This window comes from Loxodonta africana, chromosome 16, assembly GCF_030014295.1.
Source record: "Loxodonta africana isolate mLoxAfr1 chromosome 16, mLoxAfr1.hap2, whole genome shotgun sequence".
Taxonomy (NCBI): Eukaryota; Metazoa; Chordata; class Mammalia; order Proboscidea; family Elephantidae; genus Loxodonta; species Loxodonta africana.
Window position 1 is genome coordinate 81,676,583 of NC_087357.1, and position 15,400 is coordinate 81,691,982.

General features: G+C 39.0%; 1 protein-coding gene across 2 annotated transcripts in view; it reads right to left on the bottom strand.

Moving 5' to 3' along the window:
* The window catches only part of MARCHF8 (membrane associated ring-CH-type finger 8), a 164,777-nt gene that overhangs the window by 132,932 nt on the left and 16,445 nt on the right, over window positions 1–15,400 (bottom strand). For both annotated transcript variants that reach the window (XM_064269819.1, XM_023547152.2), the window contains exon 2: window positions 14,416–14,475. The gene's annotated coding sequence lies outside the window, so the exon portion shown is untranslated. The remainder of the gene's footprint in view (window positions 1–14,415; window positions 14,476–15,400) is intronic.

Sequence of the window (15,400 nt, forward strand, 5' to 3'; positions counted from 1 at the left end):
AGCCTGTAGCACACACTTGATGATCAGATACCTGGACACCTGAACTGAATTCACACATGAAAAGTGAATGCAATCCTAGACTGATATACCTGATAATAGCTCTAGCCATCTGCTGACTGGACCTCAGAGCTCCAAAGCCGAAAATAATCATGCTAGCTCACTCAAGCAACCCATTTTGGCATATGAAAACAAAACAAAACAAAACAAAGAAGCTACGATACAGTAAGCAAACATAAAACAAACTAATACAATAACTTATAGATGGCTCAAAGACAACAGTCAATATCAAGTCACATAAAGAAACAGACCATGATCGCCTCAACAAGCTCTCAAAACAAAGAATCAATACATCTTCTAGAAGAAGGTGCCTTCCTGGAATGACCAGAAGCAGAATTCAAAAGATTAATATACAGAACTCTTGAAGACATCAGGAATGAAATTAGGAAGGAGATCAGGCAATACGTGAAACAAAGGAAGGAACACACAGATAAGTGGTTGAAGAAATTTAAAAGGTTTTCCAAGAAAATAATGAAAAATTTAATAAGCTGCAAGAATCCATAGAGAGACAGCAATTAAAATTACAGAATTAGACGACTCATTAGAAAGTCAGAGGAGCACAACTGAGCAACTGGAAGGCAGAGTTCGTGAACTTGAAGATAAAGCACTTGGCACCAATATATTGGAAGAAAAATCAGATAAAGAATTTTAAAAAATAATCTTAAGAAACATGTGGGACTTTATCAAGAGAAATAACCTACGAGTGACTGGAGTACCAGAACAGGGAGGGAAACAGAAAATACAAAGAGAATTGTTGAAGATTTGTTGGCAGAAAACTTCCCTAATATCATGAAAGATGAGACGATATCTAGTCAAGATGCTCATCGAACTCCACGTAAGGTAGATTTGAAAAGAAAGTCACCAAGACGTGTTATAATCAAACCTGCCAAAACCAAAGATAAAGAGAGAATTTTAAAAACAGCTAGGGATAAATGAAAAGTCACCTACAAAGGAGAGTCAATAAGAATAAGCTTGGACTACTCGGCAGAAACCATGCAGGCAAGAAGGCAATGGGATGACTGATAAAAAGTATTAAAGGGAAAAAACAGCCAGCCAAGAATCATATATCCAGCAAAACTGTCTCTCAAATGTGAGGGAGAAATTAGGACATTTCCAGATAAAGAGAAGTTTAGGGAATTCATAAAAACCAAACCAATACTACAAGAAATACTAAATGGAGTTCTTTGGCTAGAAACTCAATAATATCACATACCAACACACGACTAGAACACAGGACAGAGCAATCATATGTCAACCAGACAATCACAAAACAAAATCAAGATTAAAAAAAGAAAAACGTTCACAACAGGGAAACAGCAATGCTATTATGTAAAAGGAGAAATTAAAACAATAAAGAGCGACTAAGAAATGTAGTCATAGGTCTTTCATACAGAGAGGGAGACAAGGTGATACAAAGAAATAAAAGTTAGGTTTAAATTTAGAAAAATAGGGGTAAATATTAAGGTAACGACAAAGGAGGCAAACTACCCTACACATCAAGATAAAATACAGGAAAAAGATAGAGACTCAGCAGAAACAAAATCAACAACAATAAATATAGGGAAAAGACAATACATAAACTACTCAACACAAAAAATGAAGTGGCAAAAAGAAACTGTCGACAACACAAAAAAAGACATCTAAACGGCAACACTAAACACATATCTATAATTACACTGGATGTAAATGAACTAAGTGCACCAAAAAAAAAGACAGAGAGCGGCAGAATGGATTAAAAAACACAATCCGTCTATGTGCTACCTACAAGAGATGCACCTTAGACGTAGAGACACAAACTAAAACTCAAAGGATGGAAAAAAATATATCAAGCTAACAACAATCAAAAATAAGCAGGAGTGGCAATATTAATTTCTGACAAAATAGACTTTAAAGTTAAATCCACCACAAAAGATAAGGAAGGACACTACATAATGATTAAGGGGACAATATACCAGGACGATATGTATCTTGCAGTCCTGTCGTTGGGTACATATTAAATATTTATGCACCCACTGACAGGGCTGCAAGATACATAAAACAAACTCTATCAGCACTGAAAAGTGAGACAGTGCCACAATTATAGTAGGAGACTTCAACACACCACTTTCGGTGAAGGGTGGACTTTCAGAAAGAAGCTCAATAAAGACACAGAAGATCTAAATGCCACAATCAACCAACTTGACCTTGTAGACATATACAGAACACTCCACCCAAGAGCAAACAAGTATACGTTCTTTTCTAGTGCACATTGAACATTCTCTAGAATAGACCATATATTAGGTCATAAAGCAAGCCTTAGCAGAATCCAAAACATTGAAATATTACAAAGCATCTTCTCTGACCATAAGGCCATAAAAGTGGAAATCAGTAACAGGAAAAGCAGGGAAAAAAAATCAAACACTTGGAAACTGAACAATACCCTGCACAAAAAAGACTGGATTATAGAAGGCATTAAGGATGGAATAAAGAAATTCAGAGAATCCAATGAGAATGAAAACATTTCCTATCAGAACCTTTGGGACACAGCTAAAAAGCGGTGGTCAGAGGCCAATTTATATCAATAAATGCACACATCCAAAAAGAAGACAGGTATCAAATCAAAGAATTATCCCTACAACTTGAACAAATAGAGAGCAACAAAGGAAACCCTCAGGCACCAGAAGAAAGCAAATAATAAAAACTAGAGCAGAAATAAATGAAATAAAGAACAGAGAAACAATTGAAAAAGTTAACAAGACCAAAAGCTGGTTCTTTGAAAAAAGTGACAAAATTGATAAACCACTGGCCAAACTGACAAAAGAAAAACAGGAGAGGAAGCAAATAACCTGAATAAGAAATGAAATGGGCGATATCACAACAGACCCAACTGAAAAAATAAGAATCATATCAGGTTACTACGAAAAATTGTACGCTAACAAATTTGAAAACCTAGAAGAAATGGATGAATTTCTACACACACACTACCTACATAAACTAACACAAACAGAGGTAGAACAATTAAATAAACCACCAACAAAAGAAGAGATTGAAAAGGTAATCAAAAAACTCTCCCCCCGAAAAAAGCCCTGGCTTGGACGGCTTCACTGCAGAGTTCTACCAAACTTTCAGACAAGTATTAACACTACTACTAACAGTATTTCAGAGCATAGAAAAGGCCAGAATATTCCCAAATTCATTATATGAAGCCAATATATCCCTGATACCAAACCAGCTAAAGATACCACAGAAAAGGAAAATTACAGACCTATATCCCTTATGAACTTAGATGCAAAAATACTCAATAAAATTTTAGTCAAGAGAATGCAACAACATACCAAAAAAAAATTCACCATGACCAAATGGGAATCATACCAGGTATGCAGGGATGGTTCAAAATTAGGAAAACAATTAATGTAATCCACCATATAAATAAAACAAAAGACAAAAACCACATGATTTTATCAATTGATGCAGAAAAGGCATCTGACAAAGTTCAACACCCATTCAGGACAAAAAAAAAAAACAAAAAACTGTCAGCAAAATAGGAAGAGAGGAAAATTCCTCAACATAATAAAGGGTAATTATACAAAGCCCACAGCCAACATCATCCTAAATGGAGAGAGTCTGAAAGCATTCCCCTTAAGATCGGGAACCAGACAAGGATGCCCTTTATCACCACTCTTATTCAACTTTGGGTTGGAGGTCCTAGCCAGAGCAATTACGCTAGATAAAGAAAGAAAGGGCATCCAGATTGGCAAGGAAGAAGTAAAGGTATCTCTATTTGCAGATGACATGATCTTATACACAGAAAAACCCTAATGAATCCTCAAAAAAACTACTGAAACTAATAGAAGAGTTCAGCAGAGGATCAGGATACAAGGTAAACATACAAAAATCAGTTGGATTCCAAGGTAAACCAACAAAAAGAACATCGAAGAGGAAATCACCAAATCAATACCATTTACAGTAGCCCCCAAGGAAGATAAAATACTTAGGAATAAATCTTACCAGAGATGTAAAAGACTTAGAGCAAACTACAAAACACTACTGCAAGAAACCAAAAGAGACCAGAATGAGTGGAAAAACATGCCTTGCTTACTGACAGGAAAACTTAACATTGTAAAAATGCCTATTCTACCAAAAGCCATCTTTAGATACAATGCAATTCTGATCCAAATTCCAATGACATTCTTTAATGCGATGGAGAAACAAATCATCAACTGCATACAGAATGGAAAGGAGCCCCAAACAAGTAAAGCATTAATGAAAAAGAAGAACAAAGTGGGAGGCCTCACTCTACCTGATTTTTGAAACTATCATACTGCCACAGTAGTCAAAACAGCATGTTACTGGTACAACAACAGACACATAGACCAATGGAACAGAATTGAGAATCTGATATAACTCCATCCACATATGAGCAGCTGATATGTGACAAAGTCCCAAAGTCAGTTAAATAGGGTAAAGATAGTCTTTTTAACAATTGATGCTGGCATCACGGGATATCCATCTGTAGAAAAGTGAAACAAGACCCATACCTCACTCCATGCACAAAAACTAACTCAAAATGGATCAAAGACCTAAATATAAAATCTAAAACGATAAAGATCACGGAGGAAAAAAAAGGGACAACGTTAGGAGCCCTAATACATGGCATAAACACTATATAAAACATTACTAACAATCCAGAAGAAAAACTAGATAACTGGGAGCTCCTAAAAATCAAACACCTATGCTCATCCAAAGACTTCAGCAAAAGTAAAAAGATTACCTACAGACTGGGAAAAAATATTAGCTATGACATTTCTGATCAGTGCCTGATCTCTAAAATCTACATGATAGTGCAAAAACTCAACTACAAAAAGACAAACATGGGCAAAAGATATGAACAGACACTTTACTAAAGAAGACATTCAGGTAGCTAACAGATACATGAGGAAATGCTCACAATCATTAGCCATTAGAGAGATGCAGATCAAAACTACAATGAGATTTCATCTCACTCCAACAAGGCTGGCATTAATCCAAAAAACACAAAATAATAAATGTTGGAGAGGTTGTGGAGAGACTGGAACACTTACACACTGCTGGTAGGAATGTAAAATGGTGCAACCACTTTGGAAATCAATTTCACACTTCCTTAAAAAGCTAGAAATAGAACTACCATACAATCCAGCAATCCCACTCCTTGGAATATATCCTAGAAAAATAAGAGCCTTTACACAAATATATGCACACCTATGTTCACTGCAGCACCGTTTACAAGAGCAAAAAGATGGACGCAACCAAGGTGCTCATCAACAGATAAATGGATAAATAAATGATGGTATATTCAGACAATGGAATACTACACATCAATAAAGAACAGTAACGAATCTGTGAAACATTTCATAACATGAAGGAATCTGGAAGGCATTATGCTGAGTGAAATTAGTCAGCTGTAAAAGGACAAATATTATATAAGACCACTATTATAAGAACTTGAGAAATAGCTTAAACAGAGAAGAAAATATTCTCTGAGGGTTATGAGAAGAGGGAAGAAGGGAGGGAGAGAGGGGTGCTTACTAATTAGATAATAAATAAGAACAAATTTAGGTGATGGGAAAGACAACACACAATACAGAAGAGGTCAGTACAACTGGACTAAACCAAAAGCAGAGGATCATCCTGAATAAACTGAATGATTCCAAGCCCAGTGTAGCAGGGGCAGGGATTTGGGGACCATGGTTTCAGGGGACATCTAAGTCAATTGGCATAAGAAAATCTATTAAGAAAACATTCTGCTTCCCACTTTGGAGAATGGCATCTGGGGTCTTAAACGCTGGCAAGCAGCCATCTAAGACGCATCAGTTGATCTCAACCCACCTGGACCAAAGGAGAATGAAGAACACCAAAGACACAAGGTAATTATGAACCCAAGAGACAGAAAGGGCCACGTAAGCCAGAGGCTACATCAGTCTGAGACCAGAAGAACTAGATGGCACCTGACTACAACCGATGACTGTCCTGACAGGGAACACAACAGAGAACCCTTGAGGGAGCAGGAAAGAAGTGGGATGCAGACCCCAGATTCTCACAAAAAGACTAGACCTAATGGTCTGACTGAGACCATTAAGAACCCCAGTGGTCATGGTCCCCAGACCTTCTGTTAGCCCAAGACAACCATTCCCAAAGCCAACTCTTCAGACAAGGATTGGACTGGCCAATGTGACAGAAAATCATACTGGTGAAGAATGAGCTTCTTTGATCAAGTAGACACATGAGACTATGCTGGCATCTCCTATCTGGAGGAGAGATGAGAGGGCAGAGGGGGTCAGAAGCTGGCAGAATGGACACAAAAATAAACAGTGGAGGGAAGGGGTGTGCTGTCTCATTAGGGGGAGAGTAATAGGAGTATAAAGCAAGGTGTATATAAATTTTTTTTATGAGAGACGCTTGATTTGTGAACTTTCACTTAAAGCACAATAAAAATTAAAATAAACGCAAAGAGAAGTACACAAGAATAAGGGACGTTTTTGGTAAATGGTAAAACATACAATTTTGCAATAACAGCCAAAAAATATGTGTGGTTACACAGGTAGATATGTATGCATTTAAGTGTATAGGAAGACACATGTGACTACACACACGTACATGTATAAGTAAGTGCAGTGCAATGAAGTACTCAATGTGGCCTTTCTAGCCATGGTTTGTGATTCACACACAATGGCTGGATGGAACTATGCAAAGATATATGGAACCGGTGGCAATTGGGGTTGTGTGTCAAGATGGCTCAGCCATGATTCTCAATGCTTATATGTGATCACTCCCACGATGGAATCTGCTGTGAGTATCCAGTTAAAAGGGTGTCTCATTGGGGATGTGTCCTGCATTTGATGGAAACTTTTCCTTGCTCTGGATCCTGCAGGTGCCTCCTGTTCATCTGACCTCAGGCTCTTGGGACTCGAGCTACCAGATTATCTGCTGATCTTGGGATTCATCGATCTTCACAGCCTCAGAGCAGGGGCCCTGCTCTCTGACTTCCTAACCTTGGGTTCACTAGCCCCTGCAACTACGTGTATCAGAAGAAGCCTTGCGATCTTGCCCGCAATCTTGGGATTCATGAATCTTCAGAGCCTGTAAACAAAAGCCCTGTTCTCCGTGACCTGCTGGTTTTGGGTATGCCAGCCCACGGGGCTATATGAATCAAGAGAAGCCTCTATCCCGATCCACAGACTTGGGACATTCCAGCCTCTATAATCATGTGAGCCGTTTCCTTAATTCTCTCTCTCTCTCTATTTACACACTTTACTGGTTTTGCTTCTCTAGAGAACTCAGCCTAAGACAGCCATGGTTCCCAGTATTGTGTGGCTGTCCACCATTTTATATGTTGTGGATCCTAACCTCTACATGTTGATGAGGCAGGACTGGTGTGGGGTGTGTCTTGGGTCCCAGACTTGCAGGAGGGTGTGACTCAAGTCCCACCCTTACTCAAGTTACACCCTTCACTGGGGTGTGGCCTCTGGCTAAGGTACCTATGTGAATGCACTGGTGGGGCTTTTACTCTCTGCATCAGGATCCAGCATCTAGTTCTCGGGACCTGAGCCAGGGGCCTGCCTGTCTGACCTGATAAGCCAGCTTCCACAGCCTTGTGAGACAGCAGCCTATGATATGAACTGCAAGTTTGGGTTCATCAGCCCCTGCGACCATGTGGGTCGGGAGAAACCTACACCTGACCCATGAATTTGGGACTTGTCAAACTCCACGACCACAGGACCCATTTCCTTGATACGGTTTTTGAGTTCTGTGAGATGTTGCACTGAATTACAGAACCCAAAGACGGGAAGGAGAGTACTGAGGGGAAGAGGAGTACTGGATGTTAGAGATGATGGAGCAGTACAACATTTTGGGAAAAACTGGACATTTAGGATATCTTTAACCTCCACCTCATAGGAGCCAGCTTTGTGCTGATCCTTATAAATGAAGTTATTCATTCAGTAGGCATATGTACACACGTTTATGAGTGCTGCATATATATTCATATATATATAATAAAGCATGTAGTGGGCACAGTTACAGAGACATCTTAAACATAACCAAACATCTCACGGGATTGGTTTACTGGATTTGAAGGCTTAAGACAACTCAGTCAATTGGTATAACACAGTGCACAAAATTTATGTTCTACATCCTAGTTTGGTGAGTAGCATCTGGGGTCTTACAAGCTTGTGAGTGACCATCTAAGATACAACTATTGGTGGTCTCTACTCACCTGGAGCAAAAGAGAAAGAAGGAAACAATCAAAAGAGTAGTTTATCAAAGACGAAACTACTCTACAGGACTAATGGTCTACACAAACCACGGCTTCCTCTATCCTAAGACTAGAAGAACGAGTTGGTGCCTGGCTACCAGTACCAACCGTTCTAACCAGGGACACAACAGATGAAGCCAGATAGAAGGGGAGAAAAATGCAGAACAAAATTCAAGTTCTTAAGAAACAACAGACTTACTAGACCAGTAGATACTAGAGAAACTTCTGAGACTATTACCCTGTGATACCCTTTGAACTTGGAACTGAAACCACTCCCAGAGGTCCCCTTTCAGTTAAACCTCAGCTTGACTCACAAACAATATAACCTGCAAGTACTGTGCTCTTTTAAAAAAATCACCTATATGATCCAACTACTGGTCTCTACTCATCTGGAGCTAAGACGAAGGAAACTGAAGATTCAAAGAAGATGCTCGTCTACAGAATCAAGTCTACATGAACAATGACATCATCTACCTTGAGGCCAGAAGAACTAGACGGTATCCAGCTACCACTACCAACCGTTTCAACCAGGGACTCAATAGATGGTTCCAGATAGAATGGGAGAAAAATATAGAACAAAACTCAAACTCCTAAAGGCCAGACTTATTGGACCAGTAGAGACTGATGAACCCCCGAGACTACTGCCCTGAGATACTCTTTAAACTTGGAACTCAAACCACTCCCAAAGGTCACCTTTCAGACAGATTGGCCCATAAAATAAAGTCACCCGTCAGTGCTGTGCTCCTCAAAATAATCGTTTACATGAAATCAAATGGTTAACACTCATAATAAAGGGCATCTATACAAATTTTTATACAAAGCCAACAGCCTACATCACTCTAAATGCAGAGAACCTGAAAGCATTTCCCTTGAGAACGGGAACCAGACAAGGATGCCCTTTATCACCGCTCTTATTCAACATTGTGCTAGAGGTCTGACCCAGAGCAATTAGGCTAGACAAAGAAATAAAGGGCATCTGGATTGGCAAAGAAGAAGTAAAATTATCTCTATTTGCAGATGACATGATCTTATACACAGAAAACCCTAAGGAATCCTCCAGAAAACTACTGAAACTAATAGAAGAGTTTGGCAGAGTCTCAGGTTATAAGATAAACATACAAAAATCACTTGGATTCCTCTACATCAACAAAAAGAACATCGAAGAGGAAACAACCAAATCAATACCATTCACAGTAGCCCCCAAGAAGATAAAATACTTAGGAATAAATCTTACCGAAGATGTAAAAGACCTATACAAAGAAAACTACAAAGTACTACTGCAAGAAACTAAAAAGGACCTACTTAAGTGGAAAAACATACCTTGTTCATGGATAGGAAGACTTAACATAGTAAAAATGTCTATTCTACCAAAAGCCATCTATACGTATAATGCACTTCCGATCCAAATTCCAATGACATTTTTTAATGTGATGGAGAAACAAATCACCAACTTCATATAGAAGGGAAAGAAGCCCCCAATAAGCATTACTGAAAAAGAAGAAAGTGGGAGGCCTCAGTCGGCCTGTTAGAACCTATTATAGAGCCACAGTAGTCAAAACAGCCTGGTACTGGTACAACAACAGGCACATAGACCAATGGAACAGAATTGAGAACCCACATATAAATCCATCCACATATGAGCAGTTGATATTTGACAAAGGCCCAGTGTCAGTTATTTGGGGAAAAGAAAGTCTTTTTAACAAATGGTGCTGGCATAACTGGATATCCATTTGCAAAAAAATGAAACAGGACCCATACCTCACACCACGCACAAAAACTAACTCCAAGTGGATCAAAGACCTAAACATAAAGACTAAAACGATAAAGATCATGGAAGAAAAAATAGGGACAACGTTAGGAGCCCTAATACAAGGCATAAACAGAATACAAAACATTACCAAAAATGACAAAGAGAAACCAGATAACTGGGAGCTCCTAAAAATCGAACACCTATGCTCATCTAAAGACTTCACCAAAAGAGTAAAAAGACCACCTACAGACTGGGAAAGAATTTTCAGCTATGACATCTCCAACCAGCGCCTGATCTCTAAAATCTATATGATTCTGTCAAAACTCAATCAGAAAAAGACAAACAACCAAGTCAAAAAGTGGGCAAAGGATATGAACACACACTTTACTAAAGAAGATATTCAGGCAGCTAACAGATACATGAGAAAATGCTCTCGATCATTAGCCATTAGAGAAATGCAAATTAAAACTACGATGAGATTCCATCTCACTCCAACAAGGCTGGCATTAATCCAAAAAACACAAAATAATAAATGCTGGAGAGGCTGCGGAGAGACTGGAACTCTTATACACTGCTGGTGGGAATGTAAAATGCTACAACCACTTTGGAAATCTATCTGGCGTCTTCTTAAAAAGTTAGACACAGAACTACCATACAACCCAGAAATCCCACTCTTCGGAATATACCCTAGAGAAATAAGAGCCTTCACACGAACAGATATATGCACACCCATGTTTATTGCAGCTCTGTTTACAATAGCAAAAAGCTGGAAGCAACCAAAGTGTCCATCAACAGATGAACGGTTAAATAAATTGTGGTATACTCACACAATGGAATACTACGCATCGATAAAGAACAGTGACGAATCGGTGAAACATTTCATAACACGGAGGGACCTGGAAGGCATTACGCTGACTGAAATTAGTCAGATGCAAAAGGACAAATATTGTATAAGACCACTATTATAAGATCTTGAGAAATAGTATAAACTGAGAAGAGCACATTCTTTTGTGGTTACGAGGAGGGGAGGGAGGGAGGGAGGGTGGGAGAGGGTTATTTACTGATTAGTTAGTAGATAAGAACTACTTTAGGTGAAGGGAAGGACAATACTCAATACAGGGAAGGTCAGCTCAATTGGACTGGACCAAAAGCAAAGAAGTTTCCGGGATAAACTGAATGCTTCAGAGGTCAGCGGAGCAAGGGCGGCAGTTTGGGGACTATGGCTTAAGGAGACTTCTAAGTCAACTGGCAAAATAATTCTATTATCAAAACATTCTGCATCCCACTTTGAAGTGTGGCGTCTGGGGTCTTAAAAGCTAACAAGCAGCCATCTAAGATGCATCAATTGGTCTCAACCCACCTGGATCAAAGGAGAATGAAGAACACCAAGGTCACACAATAACTATGAGCCCAAGAGACAGAAAGGGCTACATGAACCAGAGACTTACATCATCCTGAGACCAGAAGAACTAGATGGTGCCCGGCCACAACCAATGACTGCCCTGACAGGGAGCACAACAGAGAACCCCTGAGGGAGCAGGAGATCAGTGGGATGCAGACCCCAAATTCTCATAAAAACACCAGACTTAATGGTCTGACTGAGAGTAGAGGAATCCCGGCGATCATGGTCCCCAAACCTTCTGTTGGCCCAGGACAGGAACCACTCCCGAAGACAACTTATCAGATATGGAAGGGACTGGACAATGGGTTGGCGAAAGATGCTAATGAAGAGTGAGCTACTTGTATCAGGTGGACACTTGAGATTGTGTTGGCGTCTCCTGTCTGCAGGGGAGATGGGAGGGTAGAGAGGGTTAGAAACTGGCAAAATTGTCACGAAAGGAGAGACTGGAAGGAGGGAGCGGGCTGACTCATTGGGGGAGAGTAAGTGGGAGTATGGAGTAAGGTGTATATAAGCTTATATGTGACAGACTGACTTGATTTGCAAACTTTCACTTAAAGCACAATAAAAATTATTAAAAAAAAAATGGTTAACATTTACCCTAGACCACCAAAATGGAAGTAACAAGAATGCTGATATATTATGAAGAATACAACCAATGTCACTGAACAATATGTATAGAAATTGTTAAATGAGAACCTAATTTCCTGTGTAAACTTTGACCAAAAACACAATAATATATATATAAAATCATCTATATGAGACCAAACAGTCAACATTTACCCTAAAGAAGGATGGGAAGGTAAGATGGGGGGTTGGGGGGGGGTGAGGGGGTGGGCAGGGAAGCTAGATTAATGGAAATGGAACAACCAGAATAGAAATGAGAATGTTGACACATTGTGAAAAATGTATTCATTGTCACTAAACAATATACAAAATGTTATGTTAAATGAGAACTTAATTTGCTGTGTAAACTTTCACCAAAAGCACAAAAAAATATTTTTTAGGAAATTCAGGAAAGTTACAAAGTGGATTTCCAGAACTGTAGCTGTACAACAGGGCCTAGAGAGTATCAATACATAACAGAGCTGACATAGTTCACTTCCAGGGGCAGGTCCCCAGGATAAAGCAGTCTCAACAGTGAAGACAGAGTGGCTGATATCATGGACACCTCAGAAGGACTATGGGGAAGTACATTAAAAATCATGCCAACTTTTTCAACAAAGTGAAAAGATTACCTACAGATGGGAAGAAAATTTTTGAGATCAATCAGATGGAAACCCTGGTGGTGTAGTGGTTATGAGCTACGGCTACTAACCAAAAGGTCAATAATTCAAATCCTACAGGTGCTCCCTGGAAACCATATGGGACAGCTCCACTCTGTCCTATAGTGTCGCTATGAGTCAGAATTGACTCAATGATATTGGGTTTGGTTTTTTTATTGTTATTGTCGTTATCTATCAGATAAGAGCCTAATATCCAAGATATATATAAAATTTCTACAACTTAACAACAAAAAGACAAACAACCAATCAAAAAATGGGCAAAGGATGTGAACAGTTCACCAAAGAAGATATTTTAATAGCCAACAAACATATGAAAGGATGTTCAACATCATTAGCTATTCCCCTATTGCCATCGAGTGGATTCTGACTCACAGCGACTCTATAGGACAGGGTAGAACTGCCCCATAGGGTTTCCAAGGCTGTAATCTTTACAGAAGCAAACTACCACATCTTTCTCCTCTAGGGCGGCTGGTGGGTTTGAACCTCAGACCTTTCAGTTAGCAAACAAGCACTTTAACCACTGCGGACCAGGGTTCCTTTCATTAAACCAGGGTTCCTTTCATTAGAGAGATGCAAATCAAAACCATGATCAGATATCACCTCCCCTTCATTGGAATGGCAATGATCAAAAAAACAACAGGTGTTGCAAAGATCATGGAGAAACTGGAACCTTCTGGTGGGAATGTAAAATGGTGCAGTGACTGTGCAAAAGTTTGGTGATTCCTCAAAAAGTTGACCATAGAATTATAATGTTACCTGGCAATCCCAATCCTAGGTATATACCTGGAAGAAGTGAAGGCAGGAATGCAAACAGAAACCTGTACACCAACGTTCACTGCAGTACTTTTCACAATAGCCAAAAAGTGGGAACAACCGCAACATCCACCACCAGATGAATGGATAAACAAAACATGAATATACACACAATGGATCAGTAGGCAGCTGTAAAGACAGATGAAGTTCAGATGCATGCCAAAACACAGATGAACTCTGAAAACATTATGTGAATGAAATGTCAGTCACAAAAGGACTAATACTGTATGATCTCCCTTACAGGAAATAAGCAAATATATAGAAACCAAAGATTATTAATGGTTACCAGGGGAGGGAGGGAGGAAAAGGAGGGAAGGAGGCGGGGGGAAGGTGGAGTTTTTGTAGTGTTTATGGTAATGGTAGCGAACACAGGTAGTTCCTGACTTGCAATGTAATCGAATCACAAGGAACCTTGTTTTTCAGGTTTTTAGTACATCTTATCGTTAGTGACACGTACTACATATAACGTTGCAGCGCATAACTTGCTGACGTTATCATCCTCAGATGCTCACCCGCGTACGTTCAATGTTACAACCATACAGACAACTCTCATTAATCTTCTGACCAGAAACGTCATCTTCATTCCCAGGGGGAATCCAAATGATCCAAAACCTTCCGCAAGTGGAATTATTACTGCAACTGACAAAATGCCAATGCCATCCAACTCACTGGAGTAAATTCTTATGATTTATGTATTTTTTTATGTATGTATTAAAATATCTCTAAGTTTATATGTAATGTTTCCAACTCCCAAAGACAAATAAAGATCAGATTTATAAAGATACTGATAATAAAAAGCAATAACAATGAAACCTTAAAAAAAAAAAGATATTCAACTTACATCAGAACCAACTTATGACTGAGCCACTGGAACAGAACCCCATCTTAAGTCCCGGAATACCTGTAGTTTGGAAAGGATAGAGATAATGGTGATACAACATGAAAAATGACATCAATGTCATGGAATTGTAAATGTGGAAGCTGTTGTGTTGGCAGATATTTACGTGTGTGTATTTTCACCAAAATAAAACGGAGAGAAAAAACCACGCCAATAAAAATATAAATCATTAACTCAAAAAAAAAAAAAAACGACAGAAGGAAAATGTAATCATTCAGCTCTAAAATGAACACTATTTCAATACTGATAATAGTGTAAACATTATAATGACATAAGCAACACTGTGATATAACTAAATCCAGAGGATGGGGAGAAGGGAGACGGTATAATAGAAAATCAACTGATAATGTTTAATATCTATAAATCAAGAAGTAGTAGTACGTTACTTGAAAACATGGCAGCAATTAGAAGAAACAACCATAAGAATTATATGCAGCTGCTTCTGGTGTGCAGGACTAGGGTAGCAGATGAGTGGCGCAAAGACTACAGTATTATACTTCAATGCAGGAATATTTATGTGGTTGATTACTGGGTGTTATCCCAGACCCTAATGAGGGTAGTATTCAATAATATTCAGAGTATGTGCTGGATTACCTTTCCAAAATCTGAAAATTTTGCAATTCCAAAATCTTTCTGACCCAAAGGCTTTGGAGAAGAGAGTACTGACCTGCATTTCACTTTTCAAAAGACTATGTGCATGTACTATTTCCAAAAATTTTAAAAACGTTTTGAAGAAATAAATGGAAAGAGAGTACAAAGAGAAAAACAGGCAGGAGACTCATGTGATCTTAAACAAAAGGATCAGCGACACAAACTTCCCAGAAGTGGCATTCTACCTGGTTGCTCACCATTTAGGTGCACAGTGCGGAGCTCCCTTGTTTTATTAAAAAATTTAAAAAAACAAAACCTCACTTGACTCTCCGTTCAT